The following is a 14,740-nucleotide window of genomic DNA, read 5'->3' as shown; positions in this document are numbered from 1 at the left end:
GCTGTAAGCATAGGTTTTAAAATAGTCTTACAAAGACATTATCTCTGAAAAACTGAAGGCAAAACTGATGGAATTCTGTTTGATCCCATATTGACAGTCAGAGAGTCACAGAATCACGGCATCACAGAATGGTTTGGGTTAGGAGGTACCTTAAAGCTCATCCTGTTCCACTCCCTGCCATGGGCAGGGATGCCTTCCACTATCCCAGGTTGCTCCAAGCCCCGTCCAACCTGGTCTTGGACACTTCCAGGGATGGGCAGCCACAGCTTCTCTGGGAAACCTGTGCCAAGGCCTCAGCACTCTCACAGCAGAGAATTTCTTCGCAATATCTGATCCAAACCTACCCTTTTTCAGTTTAAAGCCATTCTCCCTTGTCCCTTCTCCTCAGGAATACTCTCAATCCATCCTCCTCCCAGCCATTCTTTGTGCTTGGGTTTGCCCTGACAGAGGTGCAGGACCTTGTACTTGGCCTTGTTGAAATTCATGATGCTCACACTGGTCCACTCTCAAGCCTGTCAAGGTCCCTCTGGATGGCATCCCTTCCTTCCTGCAAGCTGACCCCACTGCACAGCTCAGTGTTGTGAGCAAACTCGTCTGGAGTGCTGTCCCAGCAGCACATTTCCCATATTTCCAACAAAATATATAAAACACAAGTGAAAGCACAGAAAAGAGCTGGAGAGAGGCAGAGCTCACTCAGGCTGCTCTCCTTCCACACATTCCCTACCACTGCACACACAGCACAGGCTGGAGCCATGTGGGACAACACACAGCCTGAAACTGGAGCATTTTTAATCCTCCAGACACTGTAATAGAGGTCAAATACCATTTGCAGTGTTTAATATTTTATCTTTAGGAAGACTGATGACATTACAGCTCATCGGATATTTATGAAGAGACTGAGCAGTCTCATTTTCATGGGTAGCAAGCGCTGGGGACAGAAATGTTCACACAAAATCCAGCTGTTGATGAGCTGCATTGGGAATTTTTTGCTATCTTACACACATTACCCACAACATTGACATTCTTAAAACTGCCAAGCCTTATTTTGAGCAAAGCAGCCTGTTTGGCTGGTGATTTCATACAGCAGAAGGCATTCTAAGAAAAGAGAAAGATGCAGGGAGCATTCAGTAACACGGGTTCATTAAGTCATTGCAACACAACTTAATTTGGCTGTGGGACATTATTTTCCATGGGAAATCTGGTTCATGCTAACACAGTTCTACAGGAAGCCCAGTCAGAGAAGTCTGATGCATTCGGTGGGAGCAGAGGGAGAAGGACTCCGCTGTGCCCTGTGAGCCCTCAGCTGCCAGGATCACGGCTTGTGGGAGCAGAAATGTCTTTAGGTCTCTCTTCAACATCCCAAAATGCTGAAATCCATCAAGGTCCTGCAATACAACTGCAGGAGCAACAAGGGCAAATTATGCCTGGCAAAGGCTGGGACATGGGATGGCTGTAGCATCATGCAGGAGCACTGCTGCATGGCAGAAAAAACCTCACAGCCACTTTGGATGCTAGGGACCGCAGGCAGCAGGTCCCATGAGCACTTTATTCCTCACCCTGGGAACCAATGCTATGGGACTGCCACATAATGTCCCTGCTCCTGCAGTGGCCCCAGGGGAACCAGGATTGCAAGTGCAAGAGTCTCTACCAATATCTTCTGTAACCACACTCAAAGGCTGTTTTTCTCCTAAAACCAGGCCATTTATCTTTTAAAAGTTTCTGTGTCAGGCTGTCGTTGTCAGATATTGCCAGATCAACACTTATCCTGTAAACCTTGACAAGACCCTCATAAATGAAGTGATATGGGCTTTAATTGCAAGGACATGCTTTGCTGTAGGATCCTGCCTCATCCAGTGCACGATGTGGACATAGGAAGGGGTCAGACTCAGATTGCACAGTGCCACAAATCTGGCATTTCTTACCCCTCAGCACAGAGCAGATTTCCTTTTCTTCAGTCAGGCACCTTCCCTGATTAAATACTGATAAACTAAAAGAAACTGGCACTAACTCTATCATCAAGATGAGAAAAGATTGTGCAAATAACCTCTGCTGGAGAAACTGGGGAATGAGTGAGATGTAGATAAAGTAAATAAGGAAGAGGTGAGGAGCATTACAAACTTCGGTACCTTCAGGCTCCACTTGGAAATATATAAATAAAATATAGAGTTATGATAATCAGGCTGTAATAATAAAGTGTTATCTACCAATCTTTTGAATTTTAAGTGCAGCTGTCTGCTCCACATAAGCAGGACTTGTTACCTTTTAATGTCCCCTAGAGACTTTCGGCTGTCTTGACTGCTTTCTAACCCATTAAATCACAAGTACAGTTTTCCAATTAGCTGGGATATTTGATAGAAGTTTTCCCCTTAAAAAAAAAGTCAATTTTACAAGCAAGAAAAGCTTTAAGAGTGAGGTGGCCTTTTACTAGTTTAGTACATCATTTTCATTAACTGAACTTCATCTATTATGTTATATGAAAGAAAACAGTCAAACATAGATAAAAATCTTATCAAATTTAAGCTCTAGAGTTATGCTGGTTAAAATCTGGTTATTTTCTAGAAGTTGGACAACCTTATTATGTTAAAAGTAAAAGATTATGTTGAAGGTAAATACTGTTGTCACTGTTACCATGGTAGAATAGGATCCAGTGTTCATCTCACAGGATATGCATGTCACAGTAATGAATACTTGCTCAATTTACTGATTATATTCACATTAAGATACCTCCTTTTATTCCTAAATCATTTGTTCTAAGATGAACAATCTATTCCACAATTTTTATCATTAATAAATGCAAAGTTGATCAGTAACAAACTACTACTTTTAAGTTTAAAAGCAAGAATTTAAGGAGAGAGGTTTAAATAAATGATATTTCAGGTGGTGGCTTAGCAAAAAGTATCATTACTATTTATTTTTTCTTCTAACAATTCTACTGTGTTTCAAATTGATGAAAAACACTTATAATTCTACTTACAGATGACATTTACATAGATAATGAGTTCACACATCTTTTGACTTCTCAAAGTGGTATGCAGACTTGCTTTCTACCTGAGCTGAAGAAAAGAGGTATCAATAAACCTTGAGTTCATTGTAGCTTAGCGTGGTTTTATGTCTAATACAACCTATTAACAGAAAGAGAAGATTCCACTGAGGTATAAAATTCACTAATCCTTCAGAACTTTCTCACACGGAAGCTGGCATCTAGCATTGATGCTAAAATAAAACACGGTAATGCAGCAATAGTCTGAAATATCACAAAATACATGCAATAAAGCTTACTCTTATTCCAAAGTATTAGAGAATTTTAACCTCTAAGACAGAAAAAAGCTATAGGTTTATTTCTCTAACATTACTCATCTTTGTGAACATTGGTTTAGCTCCACTGGTTTGGAGCAAATTGAAGTCTGCAACTTCACAAAGCTCCAATAAAATGCATAATGTTCAATTTCACCCTTTCCAAAGCTCTCTGTCCATTACCATAATGGACTTAAATATCTATCACTCAATTCTCAAACTATGTGTTGAACACACAGAACAGACACACATTAAACTCAGGTACAGGCTTATGACAAACAATTCAGGCAAAAATGTGCTAAGAGCATTCTGAAATCTGCTGGCATTTCCATTATTAACATACATCACAGCTATAAGATGCTTTCCCACTGATACCTATATTTTAATATAAATGTTCTGACCTCGGAAAAATAAATAAACAAATGTAACTAAACTTTAGCAAGGTTGGTTTATTTTGTTATGAATCTTAAGGCTTTTATAAAGATAGACCATGAAAGTGCACTCTAGCTACTGCACTTTAAAAAAATGTAGGCTATGACATATTCTCCAACCATCCTGGGGAAAGCAGTACCAATTATGAACAAGCCCCTTGAGGTTATAAACAGATTTTCCATAAGCTATCATCTCTTCCCATCTATTATACTAATTTCCTTCTTACTGCTATCACTAGTTTTATCAATAATATCTTTTCAGCCTACTTATGCAATAAACTAAGTAATACTCCACGTAGCTGAATATTTATTTACTTTTGAGAGATCAGGCTCAAGGCTCAGCTGAAGGAACTTGTTGGAAATATTCTTTAAGTGGATGCATTCTTCTACTTGGCCTTCTGTAAGAGACTTTCATGCAGTAGTAACCTTCTGGCAACATCTTGCTTGCACCAAGGGTCAGAAAGTGATCAGCTTGTTGACATTTAAGTTGTTCTCCTCCACGGGTTTTTTTGCCATTTTAAGATTATCATCCATCCTTCCATTTCCAAATATATGTGGTTAGGTTTTGTTTACCACAGGAGGGAGCAGAATATGTCATAGGAATGAGTTAACAGTTCATAGTTTTTGGAAGATCCTGCCAGGCAGAACTGAGTCAGAAAGACTCTGTTAAGTCTGTGTGAGACTAAGTTTAGGACTAGGGGGAGAGAAAACATCAATTTTAATCCCAAATCGGCCACAAATTCACCATAGACCTTCAGCAAAGGCATCAGAATGTTCTGTACTTCAGTAACTTCCATTATTAAGATGTATAAAGAAAATCTTCCCTTTAAAAGGATAACCTCATGGAAAGGATTAATGGGGAATAAATCCCTCACAACCCACAAACCCTCTGGGCATGTCTCACCATCACCTGCTGCAACAGTCCCTCCAGAAGCTCCACACACAGCTGAGGATCAGCAGGGAACACGTCTGCTCCCCTGTATTCCTCTATTTCCTTCCACCCTCTTCACCATCCCAGTATTTGAATCCTCCACATCTCGGTGATGCACCAACCTCACCAACAAAACTCCTGTGAACCCCTGTGCCCTTAGACCACATAAGTAGTATAGTCTTGACTTTAAAATTGAGTTATGCCATGAGTAGAGATTCATTCTTGGCACATGATAATCCACTCTGGCAACAGTTCTCCTCCCTGCTATTTTTGATAGTTGTCCAGCAAAACAAGTAACATCTGTAGCCTGGAATAATTTTTTTGAGATTGTCCAAATTATTGTTTGCCAATATGTGAGCTGCCACGAGGTAATTGGCAAAAAGATGCCTTGGCATGAATATAACGTGTGCAAGAACCCAGAAAAGGAGTGATCCTTCCTTACTGCTTCAGCCCACCTGCCCACCATTCGCAGCGGTAAGGATGGAGGAGGTGGACACACAAAACCAAACAGGCTGAGCAAGGAGATGGGTAAGGACAAGTTGTTTCTGGTGATGACAGGATGGAAAGGAAAGAAGAGGAAAAAAAAGGAAAAGCAGCAGTTGCAAAGATCACCCGAGGGACATGTAATTATTTCTATTTAATTGCAGCTTCTCTCCTCCGATAAGCTGAGTCGTTGGGTGAGCTTCCTCAAAATCTCACATCCAATTGATACACATCAAATTAGCACATCATTACCCACGCTTTTTTTTAGGGATATTAGGTCCATGGAATAAAAATCCAGGTCTGATTGAGACTAAATTCATGCTGAATTTTGACTCATTTCAAACAATTGGCACCCATCAGAGATGAGTCCTGAGTTTCTGAAAGCTCGGCTGCGATTTGAGCCTTGCTGCAGTATTCCCTGGGCTGATGAGAATTGTGGTGACTATTTCCAAAGCATGTACTAAGCCTCAGAGGAGTTTCAGCTTCAAGGGAGAAAGAAGGAAACTTAATTAAAAGCAAACTAAAATCATTGCACTGAATCCTTTGGGAGATTTTCACCTAGTTCTCTGTTTTTAAATACTGCTGTAGCAGGACACACTGCAAGCAAAGTAACTATAAAACTTTTTGGAAACTCTTGTATGGAATTCTGGCATAACATTTCACAGCCAATAACAGGCAAAATGCATCACATAAGTAAAGACTATCAGGCAGGAATCATGCTGCTGACCAAGATCAAGTTCAAAAAGACATTAAATTCAGTATGGCTAAATTATCAGGGAGGATTCTGAGACAGAAGGATTTAACTGGGCTTTGTAAAGGTCCAAAAAACCAGGGAGGAAAGTAAAAAGGAGGCAATTTTCTTCCTGCTGTTTTTATAGATTCTGTAAAAAAATTGGATAAGACAGGCTGTCACCTTCCAAAAATAACTGGTCTGTATTTTGCAACCATTCTCCAATTGCTCTTTCACACTTCTGCCCGGGATGGTGCATGAAATCACACCAGAAAACAGTGGTCTAAAGCCTGAGGTTAAAACTTGACTAATTGATGGAAGAGGCCTTTTTCTTCTCTGTCCACATAACTGAGCCAGTGCCAGCCATCTATTCCATTGTGCAGTGGAGCCTCAGAAGCTCCTGCTCCTGGGAAGGCGAGTGGTGAGGGAACACAATTGACAATTCCCTGGCCCCAAGGAACTGCAGCTTCCCTGTGGTGTGGTCCTGCCTCAGCTCAGCATTGATTTCTGTGCTTCCTGATCAGTCAGAGAAGCAGTTAAGTCATTATAAACATGTTTTTCATTGTATTGGGACAGGTGTTCCTCCACTGCACTGTGCAGTTGTAAACTCTGTTTAATACATTAAGCTTCCAAGCTAAATTGCATTGGTAATTTTATCCCCTTTGCTTCCTGACCTTCACAGGTTTAAAAATCAGGTACTTAACCTTGCATTAATGGCAGGGGTTTTATTGCACAAGATTACACATTTAAAGCCATTATTATAACCTCTGCTCCCAGGTATAAAAGGTTGAGAGACATCCAAATACATGCCAGGAAAATGACTGGTAAGGAAGAATAGGAAACCTTTCTGACACCATCATTTTCTTCTTTTTTAACACTGCTGTGAAAAATGGGTCTTCCAGTTACTACACAGAAAGCTCTCAACCATAACAAAATTATATTAATATTTCTAATGTTTTAAAGAGTGACCTGTGCAAAATTAATTGAGGGATTGTAATTCAGGAGTTAGGTCTTGTTTTCAACGGAAAACATTTGGCAGTTGCCAATTACATAAAAAAATTCTGGTAAAAGCAAAATTAGTGCCATCCAAACATGAGATTTTTGACTCAGTTAAAGAAGAACCTAATCATAAAACTTCATTTTCCAAACATTATCTTTACCTGTCCACAAAAAATCCTCTCACTTAAGCTTTGTGCTATTTAAAATCCAAGTTGCTGGAAGTGCATGTATCTTGCAAACTCCTCCCTGGCAGAATTTTTTATGGGTGCAATGAAAACCCCCTCACGCTCAGTCTGTCATCTTATGCCTGCTTCCAGTACGACTTGACTTTGCCTTTTCACAAGGGCCTGGAGTGACAGCACAAGGGGCAATGGCTTCAAACTGACAGAGGGAAGAGTTAGATGGGATATCAGGAAGAAATTCTTCCCTGTGAGGGTGGTGAGGCCCTGGCACAGGGTGCCCAGGGAAGCTGTGAATGCCCCATCTCCAAGGCCAGGTTGGATAGGGTCTAGTGAAATGCACTCCTGTCCACAGAAGATGAGTTGGAACAAGATGGTCTTTAAGGTTTCTTTCAACCCAAACCATTCCATAATTCCATGATTAACCCTGTGGAGCTGCTGATGATGCCCCACCCTTGCCATGCTGCTGCAGAGGTCCAGTGTGTGGGCCAGGTCTGACAGTCAGGACATCCCAGGAACTGGATCTATTCCTGCATAAACAGCCCCTTCATTGTTTGGGCTTTTTATCTCAAGCATTTTGGTTGCAGAATTTCAACTTCCAGGTCTTTTTGGAACAAAGTAGGCAGATTTCAACTGGAAAGGCCGTGTGCCCAGAACTGTTACCCACAACATCTGCAATTTTGCATTCAGGTGGAACAATCCAGAACTTACCAGACCTTATCAATACACAATAAAAAGTGGCAGCTCTTGTTCATGCTATCCCTGGGAATGCCAGATGGCCTTTTCTGGCTCATGACCCAGATAGATTGCTGGTTATGTTGTTAGTTTACTTCAAATGTCTATTTGCTTTAATTGCCACAGTGCTATGTTTTCTAATGATGTTTCTAGAAAAGGCATCAATTTATTTGTTTCACTAGCTACTTCTCTCTTAAAATGTGATACTAAATATAAACTGAGATAATATTGGCAGGATGGAAGTTACTTTTTTTTAAAAGAATAAAACCAACAAACTTGGAAAAACAAAAACTTTAAATTTCATTGTATCCATAGGTCTTTATGGTTCACCTTAGATTTACTAGTATCCTGCAGAGACCTTTTATGTGCAGTAAAATGTCTGCCCCAGGTAAAATTGCCAGCACTTTAAAACAAAGGTTTTGTAAGTGGTGGTTTATAATGCGTATGGGATTTGAAAAGTACATTTTTTCTTGTCTTGAAGAGAAGTCTTATTAAGATGGCATACCACCTTGGAGGCAATAATGGGCTTTTTCCATACCTCAAGTTTGCAATAATACTATTTCTTGTACGAAAGGCAAAGAGTGTTTTTTTATCCTAGATGAGGTTGATGCTTTCTGACCTGATATTGTTACTGTAAGATACAGATTTAAAGGAACTCTTGAACTTCTAAGCCCAGAAATCACCACTGACAATATAAATCAACAATATTCAATCTATGGCTGGACTGAAATCTTCAATTTTTCAACCTGTGTTTCCTTCACATCCTCACAAGTAAAGTTACCTGGGATATATAGTTCAATTTTAAAATAAAATAAATTCTAGGGATGATAGATGTCTATGACGTCAGCAAACCTGAATCAGGATTTTCAGTGTAGTTCTAATTATACTTCTAAATAGGTACATTTTCTAAATGCTTTCAGGAAACCACATCTCAGGGCTCACTTTGCACCTCTGAACCTCACCAGGCGCCAGCTGTGCCATCAGCCCACCAACAAACTGGGGCTGCAGAACTGTGTTTGACAGACGTCAGTCAGGCTTAGGAAGCACATGCCCTGTCATTCTGTTAGCCTGCACTTTGTTTAGTTGGCTTGCCAAAGAGAGTTGTAGCATTTTAAAGCTGCAGGTTGTTCTCAAATGTTCTATTATATGGCACTGGGTATTAAGGTAAATCTTGCTGAATGCGTGCAAAGGCAGGTGAATCACTTTAAACAGCATAATAGGCAGCACACTTCAATTATTCTGCTGTCTCACCTGTATTGTTTCAAGCAAACCAGATTTAACAGAACATTGGCTTTATAGTAGCATCAATTTGTCAACTAAACTAGAACAATAAATATAAAAAAAAATCATGCAGTAGACCTGCATTTTTAATCTGGTTAAAACAATATAGAAAACAATTACCACCACAAAATCTCTCATAAATGGCTTCCGAGGGCATTGTGGGATCAGATCATCTGGTTCTTCCACGCCCAGCTGGGGCCCTGGGTTCCTCATAAGGACATCCCAGTTAGCTGCCAGCTTTCCACAGAGTCCCTCAAACCTCTGTTGGGCTACACTGGAGTTTGGCTACAATATGTGCAGCCTTTGACCACAACCTACTTGTCAACTCCACTCAGAAATATTCCTTATACACAATTAATCCACTGGATATTCCCTGTCTCCCTGGTCACCCTGTCTCTCTGAACTCCCTCCTTCAGCAACAATCAGATCCTCGGGCCGTTGCAAAAATCACAGGAAAATGCAGGCTGGAGCTCCTCCTGCTTCCAAAGCAGGGCCAGATTCCCAGGGAGGTCAGTGTGCCCAGAGATGCATCCCCTCAAGTTCAGAAAATCTCCACAACCCCTCTGGGCTCCTGTGCTGGTGTTTAACCATGCTTTGTGCCGTTTTTTCTTCTGTATGTCCAATCTGAGTCTCCCTTTCTCGTCTCCAGGCTGGGCAAAGCCAGCATCCCAGTCTCTCCTCACAGCTAAGGAGGTGCTCCCTCCACAGAAAATCCTCCTTTTTGTGTACATTTCCTGGAACCAGACACAGCATTGTGGATGCCACTGCCCCAGTGCCACCACTGGGAGGGGGATCCCCATCCCCAGGTGCTGAACTTCAGGCTGGCCTTTGCTGGGCACTGTGAGTTTTCCACTGGCCAGTCTTTCCAGTCTGTTCAGATCCCTCCAGGAAATTCTCTCCATGTTTTCCTCAGGCATTGGAGTGGGACTGACACCCCTCTGACTCCCTAGGTCCCCCTTCTTGCATTTTTTAATTATTTCAGATGCAGAAATTGACATTAAAATCTGATATTTGTCTCAATCTTATTATTCTTAAATTTCTCTTTCACATCTCTTTCCAGTAAGCCCTATCGCATTAGAGCTTAAGGGAAAGTTTAATAAGCAAAAGACAACAACTTTACTGCATATTATTTCATTAGTTCCAGAACCAACCTCACTAACTCCTCTGCCCCTTCTATTTACATTCTGTATTTGCAGGCAACTACTGTCCCCTTTGCTTTAGTAGTTGTTAAGCCATGCCATGCATATTTAACTCTTAATCATTTCTCATTAGTTCATCTTTCCAGTTCCTGACTCACTTTTGTGAATATTAATTAGCTTGTTAAGAGCTTTGTGCCTCTGTTGGCCTCGGTCCTGCCTTTATGGAAACTGAGGGAAAATTCCAATTCAAGGGACCAGGCAGCTCCTAATCCAACTGTGACATCTCTGGATAGGAAGGAGAATAATATCTTCCTTTCTTGTCTTTGCTTGGGGCATTTCTGTCACTTTTCCAGGCCCCAACTGCTGTCAAGTCCCCAAAGATTTCCAGTGGGAGGTTGGCTTTTATTACTGAAAAAATACAGTAACTTATTCTCTCAATAAACTGGAGACGCAAAGGAGAAAGAAATATTTTAGTTCAGTATTGGAACAGACAGGTTGTTATAAAGCTGCTTGGTTAATGGCATAAATATTGATCAATAGCACCAAGTCATATTAAAATACATGTTCTTTCTCATAAAGAGGTAAAGCTACACAAAGAAATTTAAACCCAAATTTTAAATAAAAATAGTTGTTGATAACATGGAATTAAGAAATAGAAGAAAAAAATGCAAGAAACAGAAGAAACACACAAGCTTCTTACCTTTTAAATAGAATCTCTTGATTTTGTTCTCATTTTAAATTATTCCTTTCATAGACCTTTTACTGAGCTTTTCTTTAATAGGGTGGAAACAAACATCTTTTTTGACTGGAGAAAAGATTTTAACAGCTTTTGATTTGGAAAAGCACTTGCTTTCATTCTCAGATTTTAAAAGTCAAATGAAGAAATCTATTTTTATCCAAGTTCGATTTCATTTTCCCACCAAGCAAATCAGTAAACAGTATCTGATAGCTAAAAGACAGTCCATTAAGATGCTCAATTATCTATCACCGTTTAAAAGCGCGTGCTTTGAATACTACGCACTCCCTAAATCATGAGAGGAAATGTTATCTAGAACAAATAAAACCTAGGGAGGAATGCTTTCATCTTAAAAAAGTTTGTGCCAGTTATTACCATAGGTCACCTTCAACTTCTGTATTACAGAAAGCACTTATTTTTATTCAGAGTTCTATCTGACAGAGGAGTTTGTATTTTCCTTTAGGATAAAAAACAAATGGTACTGAAACTCCTGCAAGTCCCTAAGCTCATTCATTATGTTGAGAGAACTGGAATATTAGTGCAGGAAACAAAGCATCTGAAGAAGAAAATGGAGGTGGTTACGGTAGAAAAATACTATTAGTGTATCCCTCATCTTCCCAGTGCTCCCCACGCAGGAGGGGGACATGGATCCTTGAGCAGAATGCAAGGTCTGCTGCTCTCTCATGGATTCAATCTTTCCTTTTTAAAAAAAAAAAAAAATAGAAGAAAATATGAGAAATGCTGATGCTGTGTTGCAAATAAATTAATCAGCGTGCTGACATCTTTCACGGTGTTGCTACACATTTAAAACAGTGGCATCAGCCTGGGGTTTATTTAAAATAATTTGCATAGTTCTATATGAATGGTTTTAAAAAAGAAACAGAGGGAGAGAGAAAACAGGGTGATTTGCAGGAGTTATTTTTCAAATCCAGCTGTAGGACATACTCATTGTCATGCCTTAGAAATGCATTTTCCATTATAGAAATGGAATAAGAAGTATGTGGTCTAAAGCCTTTGAGGCTGCCTTAGACTTCCAAAGAAGGGATCCACAACTGAGCAGTTGCCCTTGGAATTATCACCATCTTCAAGGACTTCGCAAAGAGCTGGATGTGCATTCTTCAGTAACCCATGATCTAACTCAAAGAATCATGGAATCACAGAATGGAAGTGAGCTTAAAGATCATCTAGGGACACTGTTCTAGCAGGGACACCTTCCACTATCCCAGGTGGCTCCAAGCCCCATCCAACCTGGCCTTGGGCACTTCCAGGGACAGGGCAGCCACAGTTTCTCTGGGCAACCTGTGCCAGGGCCTCACTACCCTCTAAGTAAAGAATTTCCTCTTGATATCCAATCTAAACCAGCCATCATCACTTTGAAGCTGTTCCTGCTTGTCCTGTCCCTCCAGACCCTTGTCCAAAGCCCCTCTCCAGCTCTCAGGTAGCCCCTTTAGGCACTGGAAGGTGTTTTAATGTCTTCCCAGGCTGAGCAACCCCAGCTGTCTCAGCATGTCTCCACAGCAGAGGTGCTGCAGTATCACCTCCATGGCCTTCAGCCATTGCCATCACCACATCCAGCACATCATCCCCAAGGGCACACCAAATATTACAGTAAAAGCTGTTCAAGGGCCACAAAAGAGTCTCATTCTCCTGCAAAAGTCATCTAGGCCTTCCACCATCTGTATTCCAGCACTCCTCACCTCCCAAGGAAGCAATAAGAAACACTTTGGCATATTTCTGCCCATTTCCAACACTTAGATGTTTCTGATAATTTGCATAAGAAACCAAATCTTATTATCCACAACCCACTGTGATATCTATCATGTAAATGCTATTTTTCATAGTAAACTAATATTCAGAGCACACCAATAGCTGCCCCTGGCTTAGGAGGTCTAAACAACTGGGCTGTGATGGACAAATGCACCCCCGTTGTGCTGTGTGGGTAGCTGTAACCTGGCTGTAGCTGGGCTGGGTAACAAGGCTCCATCATTCACACAATGACAAACTTGCCAAAACAATTAAGAGGATGTAATCTCCCTTCATCCCTTGTGCCAGACCTGAACTGATTATTCCTCACAGCCATATTTTCCAAAAACAGCCACTTGATGTAATCAGTCATTGCTACATCCCCGCTTGCTGAGGGGTGTAATGTGGGTAACGTGCAGGTAATAAAATGCTTGCTCTGCAAACAAGCAGACCCTGCATTCAGCAGTGAATGAAGTTTCCACATTGGATTTAATTACTTCTACTTTAAAACATTATGCCTCCTTGTAGAATAAAACTTCTATTTGTGTAAATCACCGTGTCAGGGAACATGCATCATCATCATTCAATTTTCAGTAGAATAATTGAATGTGGGGGTTTTCATCATGATTGTGCATGAGATCCAGAAGATATTTCTCAACAGCAGTAAAGTAACTCCAGAGAGTGTAGTTATCATGATTATCATCTGGCAATTACAGTCTAGCTACTGAAGGATAAGAGACCTTGAGTTGCATTTCTTGCATCATAACACTGACATTATGGGTTCAATTATCACATAACTCCTGCTTGTTTATCCTGCTTTACTATTTAGCTTTCTGGGATGCATAAAGGGAAAAAAGCAACAATAAACGCACACAAAGGGCAAAGAGCACAGTAAGAACGTACATACAAAGAATGCATAAACATCAGGATGATGTAAAAAAATTAAAATAAGAAGAAAATCATAAATCTGTAGAGAGGATTAGCCGAAGGTCCTTTTGGAGAGCTTCTGCAACATTTTCCCTGTGTTCTAACTTAATAAAACAGAAAGAGCTACTTGTAATCAGAAAACTAATCCCACCGTGAATCCACAAGGCCGTGATCCAGCAAAGTGCTGCTCATTCTGACTCACTCCAGCAAAACACTTAACTTCTCCTTAGTTTTGAGCACTTGAGAATCCCTCTTTGACCTCAGGAAGATTTGAATCTGATTAAAACAAAGCATATCTTTCACCTGCTGTGGGATTTGGAGTTCTAGCAACAAGGAGGTTAATTTTGTATTTGGTCTGGGAAGAAGAAAAAATAATAGTTCTGTAAAATATAGTGGTGGCAAAATATTCTAAAATATTCTGAGGAAGCTAAAATCCTCTAAGAAACATGTCACTCCATGTCTGAATTGCCTTGTGCTGACAATTAAATGCACATTTGGTACCACATAAAATGTACTGTCTGCCTATTGCCACAGGCCTATGGAATTTTGCTTTCCAACATTTTATCTGTAATTATGCTTTGCCTTATTGTTAACAGGACAAATATTGACACAATTTGAAACTGCAGTTCTTGCGTGGCTGATTTGTCCGGATCATTGGGCCTGTAGTTTTTTTGCCCAGGAAGATCTCCAATTAATGTTATGGTGCTCTATTCAGCTTCAGTGGAAGCTTTTACTTAGAAAAAAAGGGATTTTTGTGGTTGGAGCCAAGATTGAGACAGTTCAGAGGAAGTGTAGCATCATACAAACATGGAAGTATGGGCAATTTATTACGTTTACTGAATCATTAAGAAACATTGTGAGGGTTTGGCTGTCATTGTCATTTTTTTTCATGAATATCCCAAAAAATAGCTAAAAGTAGCAGGAAGGGAATATGTCTTTAGGCAAAGGTACACCCAGCACAGGACACATGTGAGGATATTTAACATCACAGATTTCCATTTCATCGTTTTAATTGATTCTTTTGTTACCTTGCAATGTTTTATGTGACCCAACATTTCAGATATGTATGTAACTATACATTAATAGCAATTGCTATTTATAACAATCATAACTGAGTTTAATATGTTCACAG

This window comes from Corvus hawaiiensis, chromosome 7 (genome assembly GCF_020740725.1).
Source record: "Corvus hawaiiensis isolate bCorHaw1 chromosome 7, bCorHaw1.pri.cur, whole genome shotgun sequence".
Taxonomy (NCBI): domain Eukaryota; kingdom Metazoa; phylum Chordata; class Aves; order Passeriformes; family Corvidae; genus Corvus; species Corvus hawaiiensis.
The sequence above is the reverse complement of the archived record's forward strand: the minus strand, read 5'-3'. Positions refer to the sequence as shown.